The sequence below is a fragment of the Sus scrofa genome, chromosome 1 (assembly GCF_054392235.1).
Source record: "Sus scrofa isolate SSC_HxYL_T2T_F1_AM1 chromosome 1, Sscrofa_HxYL_maternal_Yorkshire_Landrace_v2.0, whole genome shotgun sequence".
NCBI classification, from domain to species: Eukaryota; Metazoa; Chordata; class Mammalia; order Artiodactyla; family Suidae; genus Sus; species Sus scrofa.
The window spans coordinates 220,529,616-220,555,753 of NC_139383.1; the positions used below are offsets into that span (position 1 = coordinate 220,529,616).

Here is a 26,138-nt window from a genome sequence, read left to right on the forward strand (position 1 = left end):
TTTGATTTTGTTCCATCTTCAAAATAGACGCTACCATTCTTATAATTTCCAGAGAGAATTAATGAAGTAGAAGAAGGATCAGCTACAATTACACAAACTCACATGATGCTGGCTATCACTGGGTCTGCTGGTATGGACATTTGTGTCCTCCAACACCTTACTTCCATTTGGGGTGGTGTTCATCCCTGTGGCAAGCATCACAGAGTCACTGCTACGTCTGTTTAGAAAGTGACCACTACTTGGCTTATTCATTTCCACCTTCTCTGCATGCAGGCTTAAGTTAATGGCACTAAAATTAAGGGATTCATTTTCAAAAAGAATTTTCTTCTGGGGTTGAGAACCCATGCATAGTGAATCAATCTTCTAAATGAATCTTTAGTTTGGAATATATAATTACTGTATAGAAGTTATCAGAATTCATGATCAGGGTTACCTGTCTTATTTGACTCTCAGCCGTAAAATTGTCCAGAAACCTATATAAGGGATTTAGATGTATGGTTACAAATAAAAAGTTAGTCAAGGCTATGCCTATAAATTAAGATAAAAAAGAACAAGTATTTCCTGTTCATAGCCCCTTGGCCAGACTATCAGCATGATTTATCACAACCATACGAAGCCACGGTTATTAAGATTTATATTTATAAATCTAACATGTTATTCTTTTAAAATTTATTATTATGTTTTGATCTTTTATGTGTACAATAATCTATTAATATGAATACATATTAGGATATATCCTAAAATGTTTTTAAAACACAACAATCCTGGTTATGGTGATCTGTCCTGTGCATAGAGGCCAAAAGTCCCTTTTCTTTTTTGGCCCTGGATCTCTAGGATACTAGACTCACAAAAATGATATCATCAATTCTATATATGTACACTTTAATGAGCAGACACTTTTTTTCCCTTTTTTTTTTTAGTGTTAAACCCATAGTATATGGAAGTTCCCAGGCTAGGGGTTGAATTGGAGCTGCAGCTGCCAACCTATGTCAGAGCCATGGCAACACCAGATCCAAGCTCTCTCTGCTACCTATACCATAGCTCATGGCACTGTTGGATCTTTAACCCACTGAGCAAGGCCAGGGATTGAACCTACATCCTCATGGACACTAGCCAGATTCATTTCCACTGAGCCGTGATGGGAACTCCCAGACATTTTTTTTTCCCCACTAATACTACATATCCAAGTTATTGTATGTAGCAATATTTTATGTTTTTTTAATGTACGTTTTATATATCATTGTAAGTATATACTCAACATATGTATCCGTTCTTTTGTTAGTGAATATTTGGGTTATTTTCAAGGATTTTCCATTTATTTTTTGATCTTATGAACAAAGCTGCTACGAAGAGTATTTCTTTTTAAACTTATGTAAGAATTTCTTGTGGTGAATATCTAAACAGTGGATTGCTAGTCATAGGATTTGTGAATATTTATGAGATAATTTTAAATTGTTTTCCAAAGTGATTGTATCAATTTATGTTCTCACCACAAGTGCTTAAGATTTCTTATTGGGTCACAAACTTGCTAACACTGGTATTAAGAGACTTAACTGACGTATTAGATATAGATATTTCATTCGTAATAATAACTCAAATGTTTAATACTATTCTTGTGATTTTTATCACTATTGTTTCCTTCATTACAAACTATTTTTTCATGTCTATTGCCCATTTTTAATTTTTTTTTGTCCTTTGGATACATAGTAGTTCTTTATGTATTCTGGCTTCTAATCTTCCTTCAGATAAATTCTTTGAAAATATGGCTTAATTTTTGCATTCCTGATACAGTCTTCTGATGATTAGTTGTTCTTAATTTTAATGGCATTATATCTATCTTATTTTATGGTTAGTAGCTTCCATGTCTTAAGAAAACCTTCACATTCCATAAACATTGAACTATTTTTTAATAGTCTTTGAGTATTTTAAGTATTACTTTTCATATTACAGTCTCTAAACACAAGTAAAACTGGGTATTATGCCTGATGTAAAATAGGAATGTCAGCTACATTTTTATTCCATATCAAAACCCAGTTTTTCTGAGTACCATTTACAAAAGGATTCATCTTAAGTCATTTGCATAATTACACTTCCAGATTTTCCTGTATGAATGGATTTATTTCTGGCATTGCTGTTCTATTCTATTGGTGAATTTGACTCTCCCTGTCTTAATACTATATATTCTTGATTGCTATTACTTTATAATATATCTTATTGTAGTTGAGAAAGTCTTACCAAATTGTTCTAATTCCAGAATTTTTATAGTCTTAGGCTTGTAACATTTTGTATAGAGTTATTTTGCAGCTATATTAATGAGTGAGTTATGCCTTAAATTGCCTTCTCAAATTGTCATTCTCTGGATTTGGGAAAAAAATTATTCTAGAGTCATTAAATACATTGCGGAGTGTTTTTCCTTTTTAAAAAAAAAAATCTATGAAGATGTTTGAGTTATATTGAGGTCATTTGTTCCCTGCAAATTGGTAGAAACTCTTGTAAAATTATCTGAGATGACTACTCTGTGGATAGATTTTTAACACTGATTAAATATCTTCAATGTCTATATGACTATCCCTTCTTTTGGCTTTTTTAATCAGAGGGTAAATTCTCTCACTACTTGTTTATCTCCTTATGGCTTATTTCACTTTAGTTCTTGAATGATAGTTTTGAAGCTACTACTGTGCTGTTTTTGCATTGATCTTGAACTTATTCAGAAGTCTGCTGTTATTCTTACAGCTGTTCCTTTGTAAGTTATCTTTTTATTTTTTCTCTCTGACTGCTTTTAAAATATTATTTTTGTCTCTGCATCATAGGTTGTGTACAGAAATTTTTATTTATTCTACTTTTGCTTTATGTACTTACAGATTCATTACTTTGTCAGTACTGGAAATGTTTTAGTGATTTTTTGCTTCAAATTTTCCCTCATCTCCATAATCTATTTACATCATTTGGATCAATGATTAGGCATATGTTCTTACTCTGTACTTCATATTACGTAACCTGTCTTTTTATTTTTTATGAATTGGCAGGGTTAATGGTTTCTATTAGAAGAAGTATATTTATAAGCTGTTGAGCATTTAAAGTATTGTCATATAGGTCAGATGGAACTACCTAAAGTCAAATAGAAATTGGTTCTATCAGTAGAATAATATTAAAATATGTAAAGAAAATAATACCCATATTCTTTGGGTCAGCAGCTAGGCCTGAATTTATTAGAATCACAAAACACAGGCTGGGGACTTTTTTTTCTTTTCTTTTTATTTTGTTAGGGCTCCACTTGCAGCACATGGAAGTCCCCAGGCTATGGTTTGAACAAGAGATGCCAGCCTAGGCCATAGCCACAGCAACGTGGGATCTGAGCTGCATCTGTAACTTACATCACAGCTCACAGAAATTCCAGATCCTTAACCCACTGAGCAAGGTCAGGGACCAGACCTGCATCCTCATGGATACTAGTTTTGTTCATTACCACTGAGCCACAGGGGGAATTCTCAGGCTGGGAATTTTATTATTATAGTGTAGAATGACTCTATTCCCAGGAGAATGGACTGTGAATATACCCATATCTTTAACAGGCAGTTCTTTAACCATTAAAATTGATCTAAAGTTACCAGGCTCAGTGTTTATATTAATAATTCAAGTTGTTTTTCTGTTACTGCACACTTGTAGGGAGAAAAGAAAAAAGAAGAAGGCAAGTTACCTCAAAAGACACCAGATATTTATCCAAAACTAAGTTTGATATTTGAATATTTTTTTCTTTTGTATTTCTTAATTGGAATCTGTAAATATTCTTCTACAAGCTTAGTTTCTTTGTTTTCAAATGTAGCTCCAGTATATCTTCTCTGGTATTTATGCTAAAATAACCTGTACTCTTGTTTGAATATCATATATGTAGCACCTCTTGAAAAGTGTATACAATATACTCACATGTTGCGCAATAATTTTGCAGTGTATTTTTTCTTTCAGAATACATTTTTATATTATTTTTTAAACATTGCACAATCCTGTTACATGGACATGAATATTAGAAAAGCCTAGGAGTTCCCTTCATGGCTCAGTGGTTAATGAACTCAACTAGGATCCATGATGATGTAGGTTCGATCCCCAGCCTCGCTCAGTGGATTAAGGATCCAGCATTGCCGTGAGCTGTGGTGTAGGTCACAGTCACTGCTCGGATCCTGCCTTGTTGCGACTGTGGCATAGGCTAGCAGCTGTGGCTCCGATTTGACCCCTAGCCTGGGAACTTCCATATGCTGAAAGTGTGGCCCTAAAAAGTGAAAAACAAACAAATACCAAAACAATAACAACAACAAAAAGAAATATTAAAGTAGATGAAAAATACTGAAATTAATATTTTAATAAATAATAATATTTTAATAAATAATTTTCTTAGACTGGAACACAATTCACACCATGCCTTGCTATTGCTAAATATTCCATTCATTTTACGAGTAGTTCTGTGAAACAAGAACTTCAAGCATTGAAGAGGAAAAGCTGAAATGAAAATCTCTCTTCATTGTGAAAACTTGGCAATAGACAAGCAGCAGTGTATTCATCTGCACATACTGACATTACTCTTCAGCTTACAGTTTTTTCTCAACCAGGAGGCTGGTGCAAAGTGTAAAAAGAAAAATGTATCTTGTCCTTCCTCTTTAATCAGATATTTTGGAATGGTTAAACTGCCATACTCTAACAAAGCTGTTCAGAGCATAGGTCAGAAATATACATGTAACATTCCTTGGTCTCCTGCAGAAATTTTTTCTAAGAAATATTTATTTGATGGACCTTAAGTTTTATGCAGTAATTTTGCTTTATGATAAGACAACAAGCTAAGTATGAAGCTTTGCCTACATCTGTCTATAACAAATAATGCATGCATTTATTAAAAACTACTTATATATCTGATACTACTGAATTGCATAAATTACCTCTTAATATTAAATCATTAATAAATCAAAGAAATAGCTCTGAAGACAATAGGAAATAAGCACATTGGAGGATGAAGAATTGGGCTGTTCAGAAATATACACACAGGCAGCATGATAGGTTTATTAGTAACCACTATTATTGGGCATGTCATATATATACAGAGTTGATGTGAAGCTTATATCTCAAGAAAAAAGACTGATTTCCCCATCCTAGTTTTTCCTTTGAAGTCTTAAGGATTGTCATTTATAAAATATGCAATAAAAAAGCTAACTTATAAAGACCACAAATTTAGGCTAAATGAGAAGGGTTTCAGGAGCATCTTAATTTTTCCAGAAAAATTGTTAGTGAATATTAATATCTTTAGTGATTATTAGTGGCAAATGATATTAATTGTCCAATTGGATTACATGTTATTAAATTATATGCATAGTTGTACTAAGCTTAGACTAATGCCTAGAATTCCAAAGGCATTAAGACAACTCAAAGTCATCTGTTAGGCCAGTCATGTGTTTTTGCCTCATGCAGAAGCTTAAATTCTGTGAATGCAAAGAGGGAGAATGTTAAGACAGTGTTTTTGTGTCACTTAGCATAGAGTCAGTCAAACATAACATTGCTATGTTAGGACAGAATATTTCAAGTTTACATCTCAGATACCATAAAATTCCCATAAAATTTGCCATTTATTTCTTAATTGAATTTTCTAAAACAATATTACAAATACTGGTTTAGGGCCAATTAACAATTATTTGACATCTATTTAGCGAAATCCTTTCTTACTAAGATTAAATCATTTGAAGTATTTTTTTTAGCTGATGATTTGTATTCTGCTTGCTTGTACAAATGACCTTGTAAGAGTTCCCACAAAGACATTTTAAAATATGTGTGTGTTAGGCTTTAAGTCAAAATAATCAATACTTGTCTGGGGAGAGGAATTAAATAGGGCATTTGTGTGTAATTAAGATCATTGTGCCCACTTCCAAAGATTATGTGTGTAATATTTGTGAAAGATAAAATTTCCATTATTCTGAGATTGTTAAACATATCTCTATGGTCATTATTATCATCATATCCTCTTATTTAGCATCTACTCTGTGCTAGGGAATGAAACAGGGCTGATGCTGTGTTTAAATATACACACATTTAAATATGTATATAATGAGCACATTGGCTCATTTATATTTTTAACCATATTTTGAAATTAAGTAGAAATGAACAAAATATCAAGCCTATATAATTGATCAATAATGTTAACATATTCTACTTTAATGTCTAGTATATCCATAATTACCTTAGGAATAGTAATAGATTTTCTAGCAAAAGAAATATTTAAGAAGGCATAAGCTTTCTACAGTAAAGGAAGTGTCAATTAATAAAGAATGAGGAGTTCCCATCATGGCTCAGTGGTTAACGAATCTGACTAGCATCCATGAAGACACAGGTTTGATCCCAGGCTTTGCTCAGTGGGTTAAGAATCCAGCATTGGGGAGTTCCCATTGTGGCGCAGTGGTTAACGAATCTGACTAGGAACCATGAGGTTGAGGGTTCAGTCCCAGCCGTTGCTCAGTGGGTTGACGATCCTGCGTTGCGGTGAGCTGTGGTGTAGGTCGCAGAGGCAGCTCGGATCCTGCGTTGCTGTGGCTCTGGCATAGGCTGGCGACTCTAGCTCCGATTAGACCCCTAGCCTGGGAACCTCCCATATGCCGCGGGAGCGGCCCAAGAAATGTCAAAAAGACAAAAAAAAAAAATTGTTGTGGACTGTGGTGCAGGTCACAGACATAGCTCGGATCCTGTGTTGCTGTGGCCGTGGTGTAGGTGGGCAGCTACAGCTCCGATTTGACCCCTAGCCTGGGAATCTCCATATGCGCGGGTGCAGCCCTAAAAAGCAAAAAATAAGTAAATAAATAAATGAATATAAAACCATTTTCTTATTAATTACTTGAAAAGTTTAATGTATGGGTTGTAATTTTAATTTTTAAACATAATATACTATTAATAATAGTTTTATATAGATATGCAGTGTATAATATATAATAGTTAAATGAAATGTATATTGTATAAATATATAGAGATATGAAATATATAGTATATATGTACATGTGTGTATCTATATACTCATGTACAGAATATACATTATATATATATGTGTATATATATATATATATATATCTTATTTCTGAGACATGTCTTATGAAATGACATGAGAGAGCCCAGTAACTTCTATGGTACTCCAATCTGGCTTCATGGATGAAATGAGGTTGGAGGTTTGGTGGTGACATTTCTTCCTCCTCTTCTTTCAGTATGTTGCCTTGTGCAAAAAGGAGGGATGACCTACTTTATTTTTAGCTCTAGTTGCATTTATAGACAAATCTCAGACAGGCTGTAGCTTATCATATTTATTTTTTTCCTTCTCATGTGAAGGGTAAAGGATGTTTCTAATCAGAGTGATTCTCCTTTAAGATAGAGAATTTATATTACTTCCATTTTGTGAAACTCATATCTTCAATACCTGACTTAAAAGGTCATCATATATATTTGCATCAGTATAGTGAAAGAGAGGAATATGGATTAAAATTATAAGGAAGATTTTTTTAACAGGCCAGACTTGAAAGCAGATTTCATCACTTCCTACACAATTCCACTGGCTAGAAATTAATTATTTGGCCCCACACTATTGCAAGGGAAGCTGGGAAATGTCATATAGCTATACACCAAGGAAAAAAGTGCAATAGGTTTGTCCATAAGTTAGCAGTCCCTATTTTGGTGACCAGTTATTAGTTATTTTGAAGATTCCAAAATAGCTAGCATAATAATTATAAATATGTATTTATTGTTCCAGATGGAAGACATCATATTTTTTATATGTCGAGTTCATTAGTGATTCTGTTTTCTTATTTGATCCTTTTTGCTCTGACTTAAGCTCATTCTTTAGAAGTGGCCTAACAATTCTTAAATAGATGGTAATATCTGATGGATTAAATTCCTCATATATTAGTCAGTGCCTCAACCATAAGAGTAGGAAATGCCACCCTTCCTCTATGAGCCTGCATCTAACTGGGGAGAAAGAATTATGATCCTCAAAATGTGTTTGCTGAAATGCCTGATAATGGCTACAAAGGTGATGGAAATTTAGTTGAGTAAGATCATTATGGATTGATGTATTATCAAGACTCTTTTCCAGAGAAGAATATGAATAAAAACAGAGTATTGATGCTTGGAGATGGTAGTGCTGCTATGGTGCCAAGACAATATTCTATGGTTATATTTCTGTTACTTAATTGGAAGGGATGTCATGTATTTGTAATATTATTAAGTGGAAAGTAGCACACTGCATCAGTAATACCATGATAACTGAGAAAGCGTGGAAGGAGGTGAGGATTTCGATAACTCATAAGACACATAGATGTTAACTGAAAGACACAGGCAAAATCCAAACCCTAACCTGGGTTATAAATTTTGGGCTAGAGAAACCAGGAACATTTCCAATAATGAGAAATCAATTTTTACCTCTTAGTTTTACATCTACAAGACAGGAAGCTGAGATTGATGGGACTTCTCATTGTTGGCAAAATCACATTTCCCATTTAAAAACATTTCTAATCCCTATTCACAAATAATGCAGTGACAAGCATTAAAAAATTTACAAAGGTATGGCTGTCCTGTTGGGACCATTTTTTAGTGTTTTCACTAAAATGCAGTAAAATGAGTGCTACCAGAAATTAAATACTGTTGGTCAAAGGAGACCCTGAGATTTAGATTCAATTTCTCTTCCTTTTTGCCCACTTGAAGGATAGTTGGTAATTTTTTAGCTTGGTTCTTATAGAAACCTCACTACCAAAGGATATCAGATAATTCTGAGACCAGAAAAAAATCTGTTAGCTTTGGGTAATTTCAGAGAAACATTCAAATTAAAGAGGGAACAGATCCAGAGAACTTGCTGTTAAGTGGAAAGAGTATATTCAAGAACAGGTTATGGGGAAGCTCAGAGGGCAAAGTCATTGCCTTTAGGTTATTTACTAATTTTCAACCATAATACAGCTCTCCAGTCACCTCCATGATCCATCATTTTGCTTAAAGAAATAGCTTCATGTATAAAAGAGAACTAACTTGAAGCCTAAGTACCCTAAATACTTTTTAAATAATACTTCCAAGTTATATTTCAATTATTTTATATTTAATATTGAAAACCTATAAAAGATTGAACTTTTAAAACATCCTTAAAAAGTAAAATTAAACTTTGAAATTCATAGATGGAGAAGTGAAGATCACGAAAGATACCATAATCAGTGTCAAATTTACTAATAAGTAGTTCTCTTGTGGTGCAGGGGATTTCAGGATCTGGCATTGTCACTGTAGCAGCTTGTGTTGCTACCATGGTGTAGGTTTGATCCCTGGCCTGGGAACTTTCACATGCTGGCAGGGGCAGCCAAAAAAATTAATTTACTAATAAAATAAGAGGACATCTATATACAGTAATGGATTGAGGAAGATTACCTTTTTTTTTTTTTTTTTTTTTTTTAATGGCCGCACCTATGACATTGGCACCCAGGTTAGGGGTCATGTCAGAACTGCATTCAGGCCTACACCACAGCCACAGCAACTCCTGATCTGAGCCACATCTGCAATCTATGCCACAGCTTGTGGCAATCCTGGATCCTTAACCCACTGAGCAAGGCCATGGATTGAACCCACATTCTCAGGGACACTATTGTCAGTTCTTAAGCCACTGAGCTACAACAGGAACTCTGAATTTCATCTAGTGTGATAAAGCTAGTTATTTGTCATCATTTCAAATAAATGTTTTCTCACTGAATTAAGTTAGATAATTTTCTGATTTATAGATGGATAGAGTGAGACATTTAAGAAGTTAAAATTAGAGGATCCAGAGAGATAAATAAGAAAACCCTGAAGGACTTTGTGTAGGTGCATGATCACTGCTATTATTTCCTACAAGTATTCCTGAAATGTTTAGATAGGTTATCACCCTTCTCTGTGTCCATATACTCATGCACATACATCTTCAGTACACTGAAATCTGTTAGATCTGTCTTATTTGGATATGTAAACCAAATATAGGTAAGAAGACAGAGCTTTTTTTTGTTTGTTTTCTTTTTTTTAACCATAAGAAGTTTGAAGAGGCAACAGAGTATTGCTAATACTCTCATTAAAGATGCCTTCTTAATTTTTAGATAACCTTTCAGAAGTCAAACAGTGGTGGAGCTCTCTTGCTCTTTCCACTTCTTCCTCAGATCAAAATTTACTCTCTCCTTCCTCCTTCCTCCATCTGGTCATTCATTCATAGAGACTGGACATCAGCAGTTACACCACAAGGGGAGGGAATGAGGAAGCAGAGAGCAGCAGAGTGCTGGTGGGAGGGCTATAGGGCAGCAGGGAAAGGGTGTGGGCAGTCCTGTAAGTTGACTATAAAGGACTAAGTTAGGAGGGTGAGCATCTATAAACAGAGATGGTACTCAGGTACATGGGGTCTAGGGAAGGCACTCTCAGTACTTAGTACCCTGTGGACTCTGTGTGGTTGAGAAACATCAGTTACCTTTTTTTTTAATTACTCGATGAATTTTATTACATTTATAGTTATACAACAATCATCACAACCACAGTTTATAGCATTTCGATCCCAAATTCTCAGTGCATCCTCTCACCACCCCCCCCAAACCTGTCTCATTTGGAAACCATAAGTTTTTCAAAGTCTTTGAGTCAGTATCTATTCTGAAAAGAAGTTAATTGTGTCCTTTTTTTTAGATTCCACATGTAAATGATAGCATTTGATTCTGGTGTCTCATTGTATGACTGACTTCACTTAGCATGATAATTTCTATGTCCATCCATGTTGCTGCAAATGCTGTTATTTCTTTCCTTTTAATGGCTGAGTAATTTTCCATTGTATACATGTACCACACCTTTTTTATCCACTCCTCTGTTGATGGACATTTAGGTTGTTTCCATGTCTTGGCTATTGTATATAGTGTTGCAGTGAACATTGGAGTACACTTTTTCTTTTCTTTTTTTTTTTTTTTTTGTCTTTTTGCCATTTCTTGGGCTACTCCCATGGCATATGGAGGTTCCCAGGCTAGAGGTCAAATCAGAGCGGTAGCCGCTGGCCAATGCCAGAGCCACAGCAACTCAGGATCCGAGCTGCGTCTGCAACCTACACCACAGCTCACAGCAACACCAGATCCTTAACCCATTGAGCAAGGCCAGGGATTGAACCGGCAACCTCATGGTTCCTAGTCAGATTCGTTAACCACTGAGCCATGATGGGAACTCCAACATGTGTCTTTTCGAGTCATGGTTTTCTCTGGATAGATGCCCAGGAGTGGGATTGTGGGATCAAATTGTAGCTCTATGTTTAGTTTTCTGAGGCATCTCCATACTGTTTTCCACAGTGATTGCACCAATTTACAATCCCACCGACAGTGTAATAGGGTTCTTTTTCTCCACACCCTCTCCAGCACTTATTGTTTGTAGAGTTTTTGATGATGGCCATTCTGGCCAGTGTAAGGTGGTACCTCATAGTGGTTTTGATTTGCATTTTTCTAATAATGAGTGATGTTGGACATCTTTTCATGTGTTTTTTGGCCATCTGTAGGTCTTCTTTGGAGAACTGTCTGTTTAGATCTTCTGCCCATTTTTTGATGGGGTTGTTTGTTTTTTTGGTATTGAGCTGTAGGAGGTTAAACATCATTTACCTTTAAATTATGTAGATGATTAAAACAAGTTCTGTAACTGGGTGAATTTTATCAGACAGGGCTTTTATTTGAGAGCTCTTAACCACCCCGCCTTTTCACACTGGAGTTGCAGCAGAAGATTACCAATGCTATCGTAATATGAAAGAATTTCTGCGCTTGATTGTTCTCCTGGAATGTTCAGTATGAGGGTGTGGGAGGAAGCAGCAGTCCTCAGGCAGAAATGCATATCTATGGAGAAAAGTGGAAGAAAAAATGTGTTATTTTCATATGGGTGACGTTGAGAATGTGAGGCAGTTGGTCGTATCTTGACAAGCTACTTATTACAAATATTCTTGTGCCTGTTTATTCACATCTGTTGCTCTCAGCATCTAGAGATACTTGAGACCTGCAAAAAGGCCTCAAGTTAATGTCAACAGTGACTTACCTTTGTAAAATATTTATGAGAATTCTTAAGTATGACTGTATGTGCTTTATAGACTCTATAGAGAAGAAGCATTTAAAAAAAATATTAACACTGCTCATTTTATATTTTCTATCTATCTTTCAAGGGCTCATTTCTTTCTTTCTTTTTTTTTTTTTTTTTTTAAGGGCCACACCCATGGTATAGGCATATGGAAGTTCCCAAGCTAGGGGTCGAATCGGAGTTACAGCTGCCAGCCATAGCCACAGCAACACTGGATCTGAGCCATGGATATTAGTCAGATTCATTTATGCTATGCCACAGTGGGAACTCTCAGGGCTCATTAACTCCTGTTTTTCAAATTTTACATTGGCTTTTTACTTGTTTTATAACTTAGCTCTTTATCTAGATTGTTGATAGTAAACACCTACATAGATTAACCATCTTTTATGAATCCTTTGTCTCTGTGGACATCAAAATGGGTAGGCAACTCACACACCAAGAATACTTACAATATTGGGGACAAATTTGTAGCTTATCTTCCATTTAATCTTACACCCACTTTATAAGGTAGATATCCTTGATCATGGAGGCTCACAAAACTATTTGCCTATATTTGTATATCAGTAAAGAAGCAAGATGGATGGGGAAAAGAATCTGAAAAAGAATGGATATATGTATATGTTTGAATCATCTTGTTGTACACCTGAAACTACCGTAACATCGTGAATAAACTATATAATATAAAATAAAAATTAAATTCAAGAAAAGAAAGAAACAAAGTGGGATTGAACATGTTTTCTTAGTGCCGTTTCCATCAACATTTCCACAGCACTACATCTGACTGGCCTTGTGTTATTATACAGTTTTAACTAAACAGGACAATTGTAAGTAGAGTATAGGAATGGAATAAGTATGGAGGGAATTATAAAGAGCAGTCAACTGATGTCTTTGGGGCTCAGAAATTGGTTAATAGATATATTTCATTTATAAGCTATGTTAATGATTTGTATTAACTATTATAGACTATAACCTTTTAATATCAATCTTCTTGTCTAGTCCTAGGGTAATTTTCCAGGTCCTATTTGAGTCTCCCTTTAGTCAGTGGTCATTATTAAATCTTTTACTATAATTTGAAATGATCTCTATCTGTAGGTTATTTTCTTATTCAGAACTATAAGTAGGTCAGTATAAAAATAGAACTCTATATCCTTTCTGAAGTGCTCAGTGATTTTCCTCCAAAATGCATGAAAGGTTTTAACGAATAAATAGAAACCTGATGAGAAAGAAAATTAAGACCAGCTGCTAATAAGTTGGAAAGATCAAATGGGAAGCAAACAAAACTTTTCTTTTGAATACATGAAGAATAGTAATCCAGTAACAAAACAACTTATTTTCTCTAGTCATAGAATTTATATTAAATATTCTATTATTTTAGCCCTTGAGTAAAAAAACAATAGGAAGAAAGTTCTTAAAACCTTAGGAACTGCCATCATGGCAGTTTATTGTTTTTCAAGACATAGTGTGGTACACTAAACACTTTTACCTGGCTAGTGCATTTAAAAATGTAGCCCCAAATTAGTCATGGCTATTAAGCTTTCCCTTTTTTTGTAGTTAGAAATTTTCCACATAAAATTCTTCTTTCAAAATAAAAGTGGTACATACACACAGCAACTAGAATGAAAAGCCACAATTTCTTTTTGCAGTAAACAACTCCCCCTCCCAACCCATTGCACCTCTATCCACATCTTTTGGAGAATAACCTCTTAGAAATTAAAATAAAATAAATTGACTGATTATATACTGTAATTATCCCTAGGCGTGCTTAGCTTTTAAAAGTGATTTAGAAGTTCCCATTGTGGCTCAGTGGGTTAAGAACCTGACTAGTATCCATGAGGATGTGGGTTTGATCTGTGGCCTAGCTCTTTGGTTTAAGGATTTGGCGTTGCCACAAGCTGCGTCTAGGTCACAGTTGTGGCTTGGATCTGGTGTTGCTGTGGCTGTGGTGTAGGGTGGCAGCTGCAACTCCAATTAGACACATAGCCTGGGAAATTTTATATGTTGCAGATGCAGCCCTAAAAAGAAAAAAAAAAAGATGTAGTCTTTTCTCAAGTATCTATTCATCAATCTTAAAATAATTATGCCTTCTCATTTTTAAATCTTATTTTCTTTAGTTTTTCTTTGTTTAATAAAGTGGAAACATTGATGGTGACAGCCATAGAGTGGAGCAAATTTTAGGAAATGTAAGGCTACAGAGTTTAAGTTCAACAAAGATAGGAATCTTTAATAATGAGCTGTGAGCCCCACGCCATTGGAAACATTCAAGCTAATGGAGGATGGAGAATGAGATGACATCTTGGAAGAGATTTTCACATGAGGATGAAGTTTGGACTACTGAGTGCTTAGTTAACTTGCAGATTCTATTATTGCTTCTAATATCATGATAACTTTTTGGTAATAGCTTGTAGGGCTCACACATACTGGTCCTTTCTTCTTCCAGGCATGTGGAGATTATATTTTGTTGCCCCCTTGTAGCTAGTCAGGGCTATGTGACAAGTTTTGTCAATGAAGCAACTAATGGCTGGCACAGTTCGTATTTCTTATTTCTCTCTCTTGTGCTGACAATTATGAAAGCAGCCCTATGGCAAAATGGTAGGACTATAGGATCCAGGCGGTCTAGACAACTGATAAGCTACATGGAATCCAAAGTAATATTCATGAATAGGAAATTAACTCTTCTTATGTTAGGACACTGGACATTTGGACGTTGTTAACACAATGCATGCTTAACCTTATCTTGACTGATAATATGCCTTAACACTGAAAGATATGCTTAAATTTATTTTTGATCTGGCATCCATGCAAAGAAACACAATGTCTCATTAACTCAAACCATGCAAGGTAATGTGTCCACTCTCATTTCTACAGGAAAACTCAGAGAGGTTAAATTATAAGCCAACCATATTTGGTAGAAAAATTGGAATTTAAATTTAGGGAAGAGTTGTCTGATAAAATACAAAACATCCAGGTAAATTCGATTTTTTTATAACCTCAAGAACTTTTTTTCAGTGTAAGTGTGTCCCATAGGACATACTTATACAAAACAAAACTGTTCTTTATTAATGCCCAAATTTACCTAGATATCCTGTAATTTTATTTCACTGTTTCCATTTTTTAAAGTTTTATTGAAATATAGTTGATTTACCATGTTGTGGTAATTTCTGCTGTACAACCAAGTGATTCAGTTATACATATATACACACCCGTTTTTTTTTCAGATTCTTTTCCCATATAGATTATCACAGAATATTGAGTAGAGTTCCCTGTGCTATACAGCAGGACCCTGTTGACAAATCTTGTAATCTTATTTGCTAAATCTGGCCTCCCTACTTAGAGTCATTAAGATATACACTTTGTCCATAATTTCATAATTACACTATATTCTACATTCTTAAGAGCAATGTAATTTTTAATTGAAATGTATAAAACACTGTTTCTTATTTTTCCAGGGTATTCTCAAATAAATAATGTGGATAATTTGATATGAATAAAAATCTCTCAGAGTTCCCTTTGTGGCACAGTGGAAACAAATCCGACTAGGAACCATGAGGTTGCAGGTTTAATCCCTGGCCTCTCTCAGTGGGTTAAGAATCTGGCATTGCTGTGAGCTATGGTGTAGGTCACAGATGCAGCTCGGATCCTGCATTGCTGTGGCTGTGGCATAGGCTGGCAGCTGTAGCTCCGTTTTGACCCCTAGCCTGGGAACCTTCCATATGCTGCGGGTGTGGCCCTAAAACCAAAAAAATAAATAAATAAATAAATTTCTCCTCAACTGAACTGCAAAGACCCACCTGCCACTAAACATTTGGTCTAAAATAGCCATGTGGTAACAATGGCAAAAAAAAAAAAAAAAAAAAAACAGGGCCCCCACCCTGCTGGCATTTGTTTAAATGTAGAACTTTACCAATTCATCGCATTCATTCTTGTGTTTGATACATTGCATTAAACTGTTAAAAAATTAACACAATCATACTATGGGTCCCAAATCAATAGCCTTAAAGGAGAAAGTCAAGTATCCTTGGTTCTTTGAGATGGAACAAGATTTAGGCTGTCCATTTCTCAGACTAATTGATTTCCCAGCTTCCAAAAGCTGGAAGAGACATAAGAATTAGGTTATGTTATTAATTATTTGTTTCCTAAGAGGAAATATTTGGAATATATAATTCAAAAATCTCAGGGAGCTCCTGTCGTGGCTCAGTGGTTAACAAATCCGACTAGGAACCATGAGGTTGCTAGTTCGATCCCTGGCCTTGGTCAGTGGGTTATGGATCCGGCGTAGCCGTGAGCTGTGGTGTGGGTCACAGACACGGCTCAGATCCCGAGCTGCTATGGCTGTGGCATAGGCCAGTGGCTACAGCTCTGATTCGACACCTAGCCTGGGAACCTCCATATGCCTAGGGAGCGGCCCTAGAAAAGGCAAAAAGACAAAAAAAAAAAAAATGAAAAACCCCAAAAATCTCAGACAGCAGTGCTTATGATTTGTCAGTGATTTGCTGCCTGATTTTTTTTTTTGTACGACTTTTAGAGTAAGAGCATGCTTTCAGGCAGAAATAGTTTGCATTCCTTTCTTCTTTTTTTATTGTAACTCATATGATCTTGGAATAAACCCCGTGTTCTGTGGTTGAGGGTCAGTCTTTGAGTAGTTAAACATCTCAGTCTGGCCAGATAAGTGTGTCTTTGTTATGGGGAAGCAATAGAAACAGTTTTTGCTGTCTTCCATTTGCATTTCAGCTGCCATTTAATAACTCCATCTATGGACCAGGCACTGGGTAACGGACCTACATACATACACAGACAAGTGAGATGTGCCCCCTTCTCTCAAGGAACTCAAATCATTCAAGAAGGCACACAATATTAATTGCTAAAATGAAGCTAAATGACTGGAGAAAGGGGAATGAGAACATGAAGTGATTAATTCTGGTTAATGATCTAGAATCATTATTTTATTCAACAAATAATTGATCATCTACATTGCGGGCACTGTGAAAACAAAGGCAATGCAGATTTGTGTGATGCAAAATGGCCCTGGTTTTAAGAAGTTTTCATTCCAATCAAAGAACCAGTATAAACATACACACACACACACACACACACACACACACACACACACACACACACAGAATAAGTAAAGTATAAGTCCCAAGCTCCAAGCTCTGACAGTTAAACAAAACAGATATATAAATTAAAATCATTACAAGTTGTGATAAGTGATATAAAGGAAATTGACATGGTGATGAGAAAGGGGTTAACCATGGCAGGTGGGGAAACACACTTTTTTTTTTATTGAGATCAGGGAGAATTTTATGAAAAGGTGGCATTTAATATAAAAAGTGTTAAACTACTGCTTAAGATAGTGTGTGCCCTTACATTAAATTTGAAATGATATTGTTCATATATCATCTGCAACATAGGTAATTAATTTATTTTACATTAAGAAAGCTCAGAAAGTAAAGTAATATGTATGATTTTTCTGTGACTTCCTACTAGAATTTTCAGATAATTTTTAAAATAAGACCATACTTTCAGGCAGAAATAGTTTGTTAAAGGTATAATTTGTTATTTAAATAATTGTTTTTGATTTATTTATCTCTTCCCTCTTATTTGAGTCAGATGGGTTTGGGGAATCTTTACGTGAACAGTAAGAATAGCCTGAAAAGGACTATGTTTCAGAAATTCAAAGCCAGCTGATGAGATTTCCTTTGATTTACTGGCAAAAAAGGAAAGGGAAGGTATCTTTTAAAAGCTGATGCAGAAGGTTTATTGGGTAAGGGAATGAGGTGGTGGGGTGAGTGGAGGTATGTTGGGGGCATTGTTTAGGGAGTATGGGGACCCAGGAAGTGCTCTGTGACCAGTCCTTACAAGTACTGTTAGCATGGTGCATTTAGAGATGTGGGACTTGAATCACAGGATCCTAACCAAAGTAATATTCCTATTCTAAGTATGTGGCAAGAAAAGGAGAGCCATTGGATTTGGGGTGGTCATTATGAACTTGGAAAATGAGGGTACCAGCAGTGACCAGGATATACTAAAAATTAGCATTCCTTTCCAAAATTTCTTGGCATCATTTGAAGTTCCAGATTCTAATACGGCTGAATGCAGGACAGATCCCATTAGTCAGTGGAATTTCTCACATCTCAGTGGGGAAGGAGTTGACATAAGGAAAATAAAACAGTGTTTCTCTCACTCCTAAGTTTGTAGACCAAGATCTTCAACAAGTGTTGTGGAAAACACCAAATTCTGAGGGAGAATCACATCTTGCTTGGTCAACACAACTTTAGGAAATAATGAGTGCATATGGCTTTAGGCCAAGCTTGCATTTCCGGTATTCTCTAATCTTTGATCAACTATCTTTTCCCCTTCAGCCTGTCCTGAAATTTGCTTTCAACTTACCCTTTTCCGTGGACAATAACAGAGATTTTTAGAATTTCAGATATGATAGAGTTTTTAAAGACCGAACTCAAGTCTTGGAAATTAATTCTTCTCAAAAAATCTTCAACAAACCATAATCATTCAAGTTTAAAATTTATAATCTACTTTTTTTTTCCCTAAGATTTCAATAGCTTGTGAGGAAAAAAGAATGTATACGTAGAACTTCCCTCTAGTTCCCTCTTGGCCTAGCAGTTATAGGATCAAGTGTTGTCACCTCTGTGGTGTGGATTTGATCCCTGGCTTGGAAACTTCCACTTGCTGTGTGCCAATATATGTGTGTGTGTGTGTGTGTGTGTGTATAAACGTGTGTATACATATTGAGATGTAAATAATAAATTGACAAGGCTAGAGAGCAAAGAAATCAGAATAGGAGATCAAGATGGGAGAAACTAAGAATGCATGTGCATATATATATCATAGATTTCTACAGAGTTGACAGCATTATACAATGATTGATTATTGAAAGACCAGGAACAAATCATTCTGTACTCTGTTTAAGATCCTTGAATGACTTCCCCTCACACATGGAGGGGAATTAGCAAATTCTAATTTCTAATTGGTAAAATTCTAATTACGTCTTCATACTACAGTATCAGTATTGTCTACTCTTACCCAGCTCTCTGACCTTCTTGACTGCACACTAATTTCAGCACTTTTGTAGCCTTTTTCTCCTATTTTCCATCATCAGTCCAAATTCTTGTCTTCCTTCGGGTTTTGATTCTTGCTTTTCCATTTGCTTAGATCCCTGTCCCAGAGCTTTGTCAGTTGTCCTGAATTAATCATCAACTTTAATGCCTTATCTAAATGTCAGATTTTCTCGATTATGTCAACTTATTTAATTTCCTTCAAAACAGTCTCTCTATTGAAAGTATTTTTCTCATGTGCTTCTTGTTTGTTTCATGTCTTTTCTTTTCACCTTCCATGGCCATAAGAATAGATGTTCCACAAGAACATGTCATTTTCATTCTTGCATTTCCAGTACCCAGGACAGAACAGCTGCTGTAATAAAATGCACAAATATTATGCATAAACACTGAATAAAGGAGTAAGTGAATTCTGAGTTTCTAAGCAATAGAGGGGAAAAGAATAATATGAGCAGTTACAGACTTTTCATTGTCCAATAAAGAGAAAAGTTCTCCTGATTGGGGAATCAACATTTTTCTGTCAATAATAATGAATATATTTCTCTGATGGAACTTCATATTTAAACAAAAATAAAAACATGTGTTTACAATGTCCTAAAAATATCCTGAGGCATTCTTAAAAAATTTTTTTTCATGACTTGCTCAGTTTTGCCAATTTTTATAGACTGGTAAGATTTCTTACAATTCTAACCTATTATTTTTCTAGTTTTTATATCCAGTTCTATGTCACCTCTGAATTTGATGTCAACTATCTCTTTATCCAAAAATTTGACAGTTTTGGTAGCTAAAGTTGTACCCAGAATTTTACAGAGTTGTTTTTTCATGTGAACTTTGCTCAGTTAGTAATGACCCATTGAACAACAATTCAGCCCACAGAAAAGCCATTAAACATTAATTCAGCACTCATTGTTTTAGTTTTTGCAAAATGAAATCTAAGACTATTAAAATTATTATTCAAAATCAGCCACACTATGCCTATAACATTTTATTTTATTTTATTTTATTTTATTTATGGCTATCCCCTCAGTGTATACAAATTCCCGGGCCAAGGATTGAACCTGAGCCACAGCTGTGACCTGTGCCACAGGTACAGAAATGCCAGATCCTTTAACCCACCGAGCCAGGCTGGAAATTGAATAGCACCTCTGCAGCAGCTGCAGTTGGATTCTAAACCCATCGTGCCACAGTAGGAACTCCTGCCTATAACATTTTAATAATCTTACAATAAAGATGTGAAGATTAAAATTAAGAATTGTTAAATGTTTCCAAAATAGGCACATAAGAAATTTTATGGCAGTTGAATAGATTTTAACTAAAAATAATGATATAGATTATGATTGTAGCTTCTTATTAAAAATATATTTTATAGGCTACATTGTCCTCAATGATATTAGTACATGATTAAAAACATCCCCATTAATGTGAAGGAATAATAATAATCATTATAATAATAACAAGATTTATTAAGTACTCACAATATGCTAGGTACAGTAAAAGCATTTGCAAACATATTTTTAAAAATTTGCCCACAATCCTATGATATAGTGTCTATTGCTATCATTATTTTCCATATGTAGATAACTCAGAGTTAATTGATTTAATTGAATTAGCTATGAAGAAATGTAGGTAAGTTAAAAAAAATTCACTTTCAAGTCATTAATGTTGTCTACAATACCCATATCTTTTATGGCCTATTAGTTATAATGTTACATGGGGATTGGATCTCAGAAATTTTCAAATTTAGTGGAATGTATTAAATATGAAAGAACTGAGACTCAGAAGACATGAAAAGAATTAATTATTTTGGCAAGTCAAATTGGAGAAATTCCACAGTAAAAATATTAAAACCATTCTACTTTTTTTAATGGAAGGAAATGCCAAAGGGATATATACAAAAGAAAATAACTGAATGAATTCCATAAATGCAGTTCTCATGGATGCCTTGATAAGTTGGCATTGTTCACTGAGCCAAATGACGTCAGTCAAGTACGCACGCACATGTACAAAGTAACCCATGATATGCAAGACAAAGAATACGATATTGTTTCCCTCACACATTTGAAAGTCACCAGTTTAAACTATGAAAATATTATGTTCTCATAAGCTCTATAACACTATAGTTCCCCTTTTCTAATTAAGTTTGTCATGCCGCGGTCAGAGCCTTTTCCATGTGTAGTTATCTGAGATTTTAAAGACATTAAGAAGAAAGTAGCACCTTAAAATAAGTGCAAATAGTTGGAGAAAAGAGTGTAAATCTTAAACCAATTTGCCGGCCACTTAAATGACACCCCACCTTCAATTAGTTCATTATTTATACATTCACAGCTATTAACTTCTGGGGAATAATTAATGCCAAGGAACATCTATAAAATGTACAAATCACATTAATTATTTAAAAGGAATATGGTAAAACTTTCTCTTTTTTTCTCAATAAATTTTATTGGAGTATAATTGACCTAGAAAATTGTGTTAGTTTCAGGTGTACAGCAAAGTAAAACAGTTAAACATATACATAAAACCATTTCTTTTCAGATTCTTTCCCCAAATAGGTTATTATGCAGTACTGAGTAGTTATTACACAGTATACTAGGTCCTTGTTACCTATCTATTTTACATATAATAGTGTGTATATGTCAATCCCACACCCCCAATTTATCCCTCCCACCCCACATTTCCCCTTTGGTTACCATAAATTTTGTTTCTTTTTAAGCTGATATGCCCACTCCTTATAGCTCCAGATTGGAATTGTTACACTATTGAGTACAGTGACAAAACAAAGCAAAACACATGAAAGAAACAAAAACAAAATATGTTGATATGGAAAGGCAGGTGTAAATCTGTGCTGTGTGTTAACTATTACTTATTTTATGTCTATTTGGGTCTACATCAAAGAGAAAGCTTGGACTTAGTGTAAACAAAAATTTCTATATAAATATGTGGTTGTTGGTTCCTGATATTAAATCCTGTGCCACATGAAATTATATCTCACATTTTTTTTTTTTTTTTCTTTTTTAGGGCTGCACTGTGGCATATGGAAGTTCCCAGGCTAGGGGTTGAATTGGAGCTGCAGCTGTGGGCCTACACCACAGCCACAGCAACGCCGTATCTGAGCCATGTCTGTGACCTACACCACAACTTGTAGCAACACCAGATCTTTAACCCACTGAGTGAGGCCAGGGATCAAATCCACATCCTCATGGGTAGTAGTTGGGTCTGTTACTGCTGAGCCACAGTGGGAGCTCCTATTTAAAAAATCTTGAGGAGTTCCCGTCATGGCGCAGTGGTTAACGAATCTGACTAGGAACCATGAGGTTGCGGGTTGGGTCCCTGCCCTTGCTCAGTGGGTTAATGATCCGGCGTTGCCGTGAGCTGTGGTGTAGGTTGCAGATGGGGCTCGGAGCCCGCGTTGCTGTGGCTCTGGCGTAGGCCAGTGGGTACACCTCCGATTCGACCCCTAGCCTGGGAACCTCCATATGCCGCGGGAGCGGTCCAAGAAAAATGGCAAAAAGACAAAAAAAATTAAAAAAAATAAAATAAATAAAAAAATAAAATAAAATAAAAAATCTTGAAATTCTTTCAAATTTATTGTATGAAGCTCTAAAAATGCCAATTTCAAAACCTCATAAAAACGGAGCATAAAACAAAACTACACACAAATCTTATGTGGGAATACATGAGATTTACAAATAATATTTGTAAATATACAAATAAAGTACCAGTAAATAAATTTAAAGAAGCTTATTAAAATATAATAAATTTGATTCAATACTTTATTTGTGATATACAAATGAGACCTAATTTTAGAAAAATAAATATAGTCTATCACCAAGTAAAAGTAAAAACATCAAGTTTTTAGTAAATGGTTAAAAGATGTTTAAGAAAACCTAATACCTGTTTCTGATGAAAAAAACTTCTTTATGAACTAAAAACAGGAGACTATTTCCCTAACTTCATTGAAATATATATATATCTCAATAGCTAGCATTTCAATTAAGAGGGAAATACTTTAGTAATTTTTGTTAAACCACTATTTTGAAATGAGCTTATGATGCTACTCTGTTGATGGTGATGATAGGAGTGAAAATCAATGTATCTCATACATTATGTCAATAAGAAAAATAAATTAAATGTATTAAAATAGTGTAAAATATAAATTTCTATAAAAAAGGTAATTAATCTTAAGTAGGAAAGCATTTTCCAGCACAGAGACATTTTATTAAAAGGTAAATATAAAAATTACAGACTAAACCACACAAATTGTACTTAGCAATCCACTAAAGATGCCATCAGTTGACAAGCAAGTAAACATTTTTCAGTTTAAATAATAGAAATACAAGTTACTAGTGAATTTAAGAAAATCTGTGCAATCTTATAATAAGTCAATTTTTGATGTTGTTTTTTGACTGTTAAATTGGCAAAGACTTTTAAAAACATCCTTTGGAGTTCCTGTCATGGCTCAGTGGTTAGTGAACCCTAGTATCCATGAGGACTCAGGTTTGATTCCTGGCCTTGCTCAGTGGGTTAAGGATCTAGGGTTGCTGTGAGCTGTGGTGTAGGTTGAAAATGCAACTCCGATCCTGTGTTGCTGTGGCTGTGGTGTAGGCTGGCAGCTACAGCTCAGATTCAGCCCCTAGCCTGAGAACCTCCATATGCTGTGGGTGTGGCCCTAAAAAGACAAATAAATGAATAAATATATGAAAATAAAAACATCCTTTATAACCTTGAGTGTGTAATGAAGTTTACACTCATATACTATAGGTGAGCATGTGGATAGTTCTGAAATTCTTCTTTAAAGAAATTTGCATAATGCATCAATAATATTAAATTGTTCATGCTCACAACATGACATTTCAAGAACTGTATCATTAGGTAATAATCAAGTATTTGATGACATAGTTATATGTCTTTCATTGCCCTTCCTTACTCTAGCGGTAAATAATAAACGGTTGTCCAAACCAGTGAATTGGAGTTAATTATGGCAAAGCCATATGAGCTGCTGAGAGATCCCTGAGACTACGACTTTCCTCTGCCTTGTTTGCTGATGTATCACCGCATCTAGGATGGTGTCAGGAACATAGTGTGCCCTGAAAGCTATTTGTTGAATGAATGAACTGAAGTAATATGAAAACATTCATACTCATGCTTGTGAAGATTTATGGGGATAATAATTAAAACATAAAGCTATATGAAAGCATGGTATAATTTCTCTATACAATGACATATCAGGTTTTAAAATATGATATTTAAACAGAAAAAAGAGGTATTCAGGAAAAATGAAATTATTATTAAATATCAAAGTGGTGGTTTTTCAGGTTTTTATACTTTTTCTGTCTTCTAATTTTCCCACAGTGTGTATATATTATCATTACTGTCAAGGAAATGTAACTGCAACAATTTAAAATTTTAGATTTGTACTGAGTCAAATTAAATAAGGACAGTTTTGTACAAAGGGAAATCCTGTTATAGGAAAGGATCGAGTCTATCTTGCTCACCTTTCTCTTTCAACACCTTAGCTTTTATTTCAGTAGAGTATGGGCTCAATATTCAATGACTGAATAAATGAACCAGTTTTGATTCTGCTGATTAGATTTCAGAATCAGGTTCTTTAGGACAGAATCCTTTACACATATCTTATGATTTCCCTATTTTGTTCATCTAGATTAGAGATAGTTTTATATTGATTTTATTTTCATGAATCTTGAAAATGCTGTCAGTTTATTTTTCCTGATCTTAAGTTATTCTTCAAGTTTGACTTTGAAATATTTCACAGTTAACAAAATAAGCTTCTCTGTGATGGGTGGTTATATTCGTTTCACTAACAGAAACTCCTTGAATCTTTGACATTACTTGCTATCATAATGTTTTTCTAATGTAGTAATTATTATCATGTCTCTCTGGCTCTCAATCACTCTGACTTCTAAGACTATGTATACATCTACTTTCTGATTTTTCCAGCCTGTGATCTTCATTAAAAGTAACTATATGTTTGTCTTTTTATTCTGTATTTTAAACACAGTTTCTAGCATAAATAAACAATCCATATTTGTTATTTTCATCACCATATAGCAATCAGTGTCTTTCTAATCTATCAACTAATTCTACCAGCAGCTATTACATCCTTAATATAATAATAATCAGGAGTTCCCACTGTGGTGCAGTGGAAGCGAATCCCACGAGTAACCATGAAGATGCGCGGTCAATCCCTGGCCTTGCTCAGTGGGTTAAGGAGCCAGCATAGCCATGAGCTGTGGTGTAGGTTGCAGATGCAACTCAGATCTGGCATTGCTATGGCATAGGCTGACAGCTACAGCTCCAATTCGACCCCTAGCCTGGGAATTTCCATGTGCTGCAGATGTGGCCCTTAAAAGCAAATATATATATAATTAAATAATTCTTATAATTCCACTAAAAAGGAAATACTAACATATATGAAAGCTTAGCAAACCATACAGGAGTGAGCAAGTGTTAAACAATGTGAAATAGACCACAGGTGCCATTGAAGATAAGGGGAATTTGTGATTGGTGAGGCTTGGGTTCATCAGAGCATCAGAGTGGAGGTGAATAGAGGTGCAAATTGAAGTCTACTTGCTAGGCTCCAAATGTTGTTACAGACTGAGATATTGATCTGCTAGAGAAATCAAGTATCTCATTCACTTTTGAAAATGAAATATTAATTAGAGCTCACAAATTTCCTTTTAGTGGAAAGATATTAAAATGTTCATTGCATCACTGGTGTTGAATTTTAATCAATATTTCAGAAATGATACGTGAATTATCTGATTAAATGTTAATGGGGCATGACTTTCTTGCTGTGTCTGCTCATATCCTGGTTGATACTAAAGATGTAGCACCAATGTCAAAAATTAGGAAGTAAAATATGCTCTCCTGTGTTCCCCACCACATGTGGTAAATTACCTCCTCCTGGAAACCATGAACTGACCTATTATTATAAATATCATGTCTAGTACACTTCCT

At 34.9% G+C, this 26,138-nt stretch overlaps 1 protein-coding gene across 4 annotated transcripts in view; it reads left to right on the forward strand.

Annotated features, from left to right (window-relative positions):
- The window catches only part of LOC102165580 (uncharacterized), a 1,236,614-nt gene that overhangs the window by 249,032 nt on the left and 961,444 nt on the right, over positions 1-26,138 (forward strand). The gene's annotated exons all lie outside the window — the stretch shown is intronic.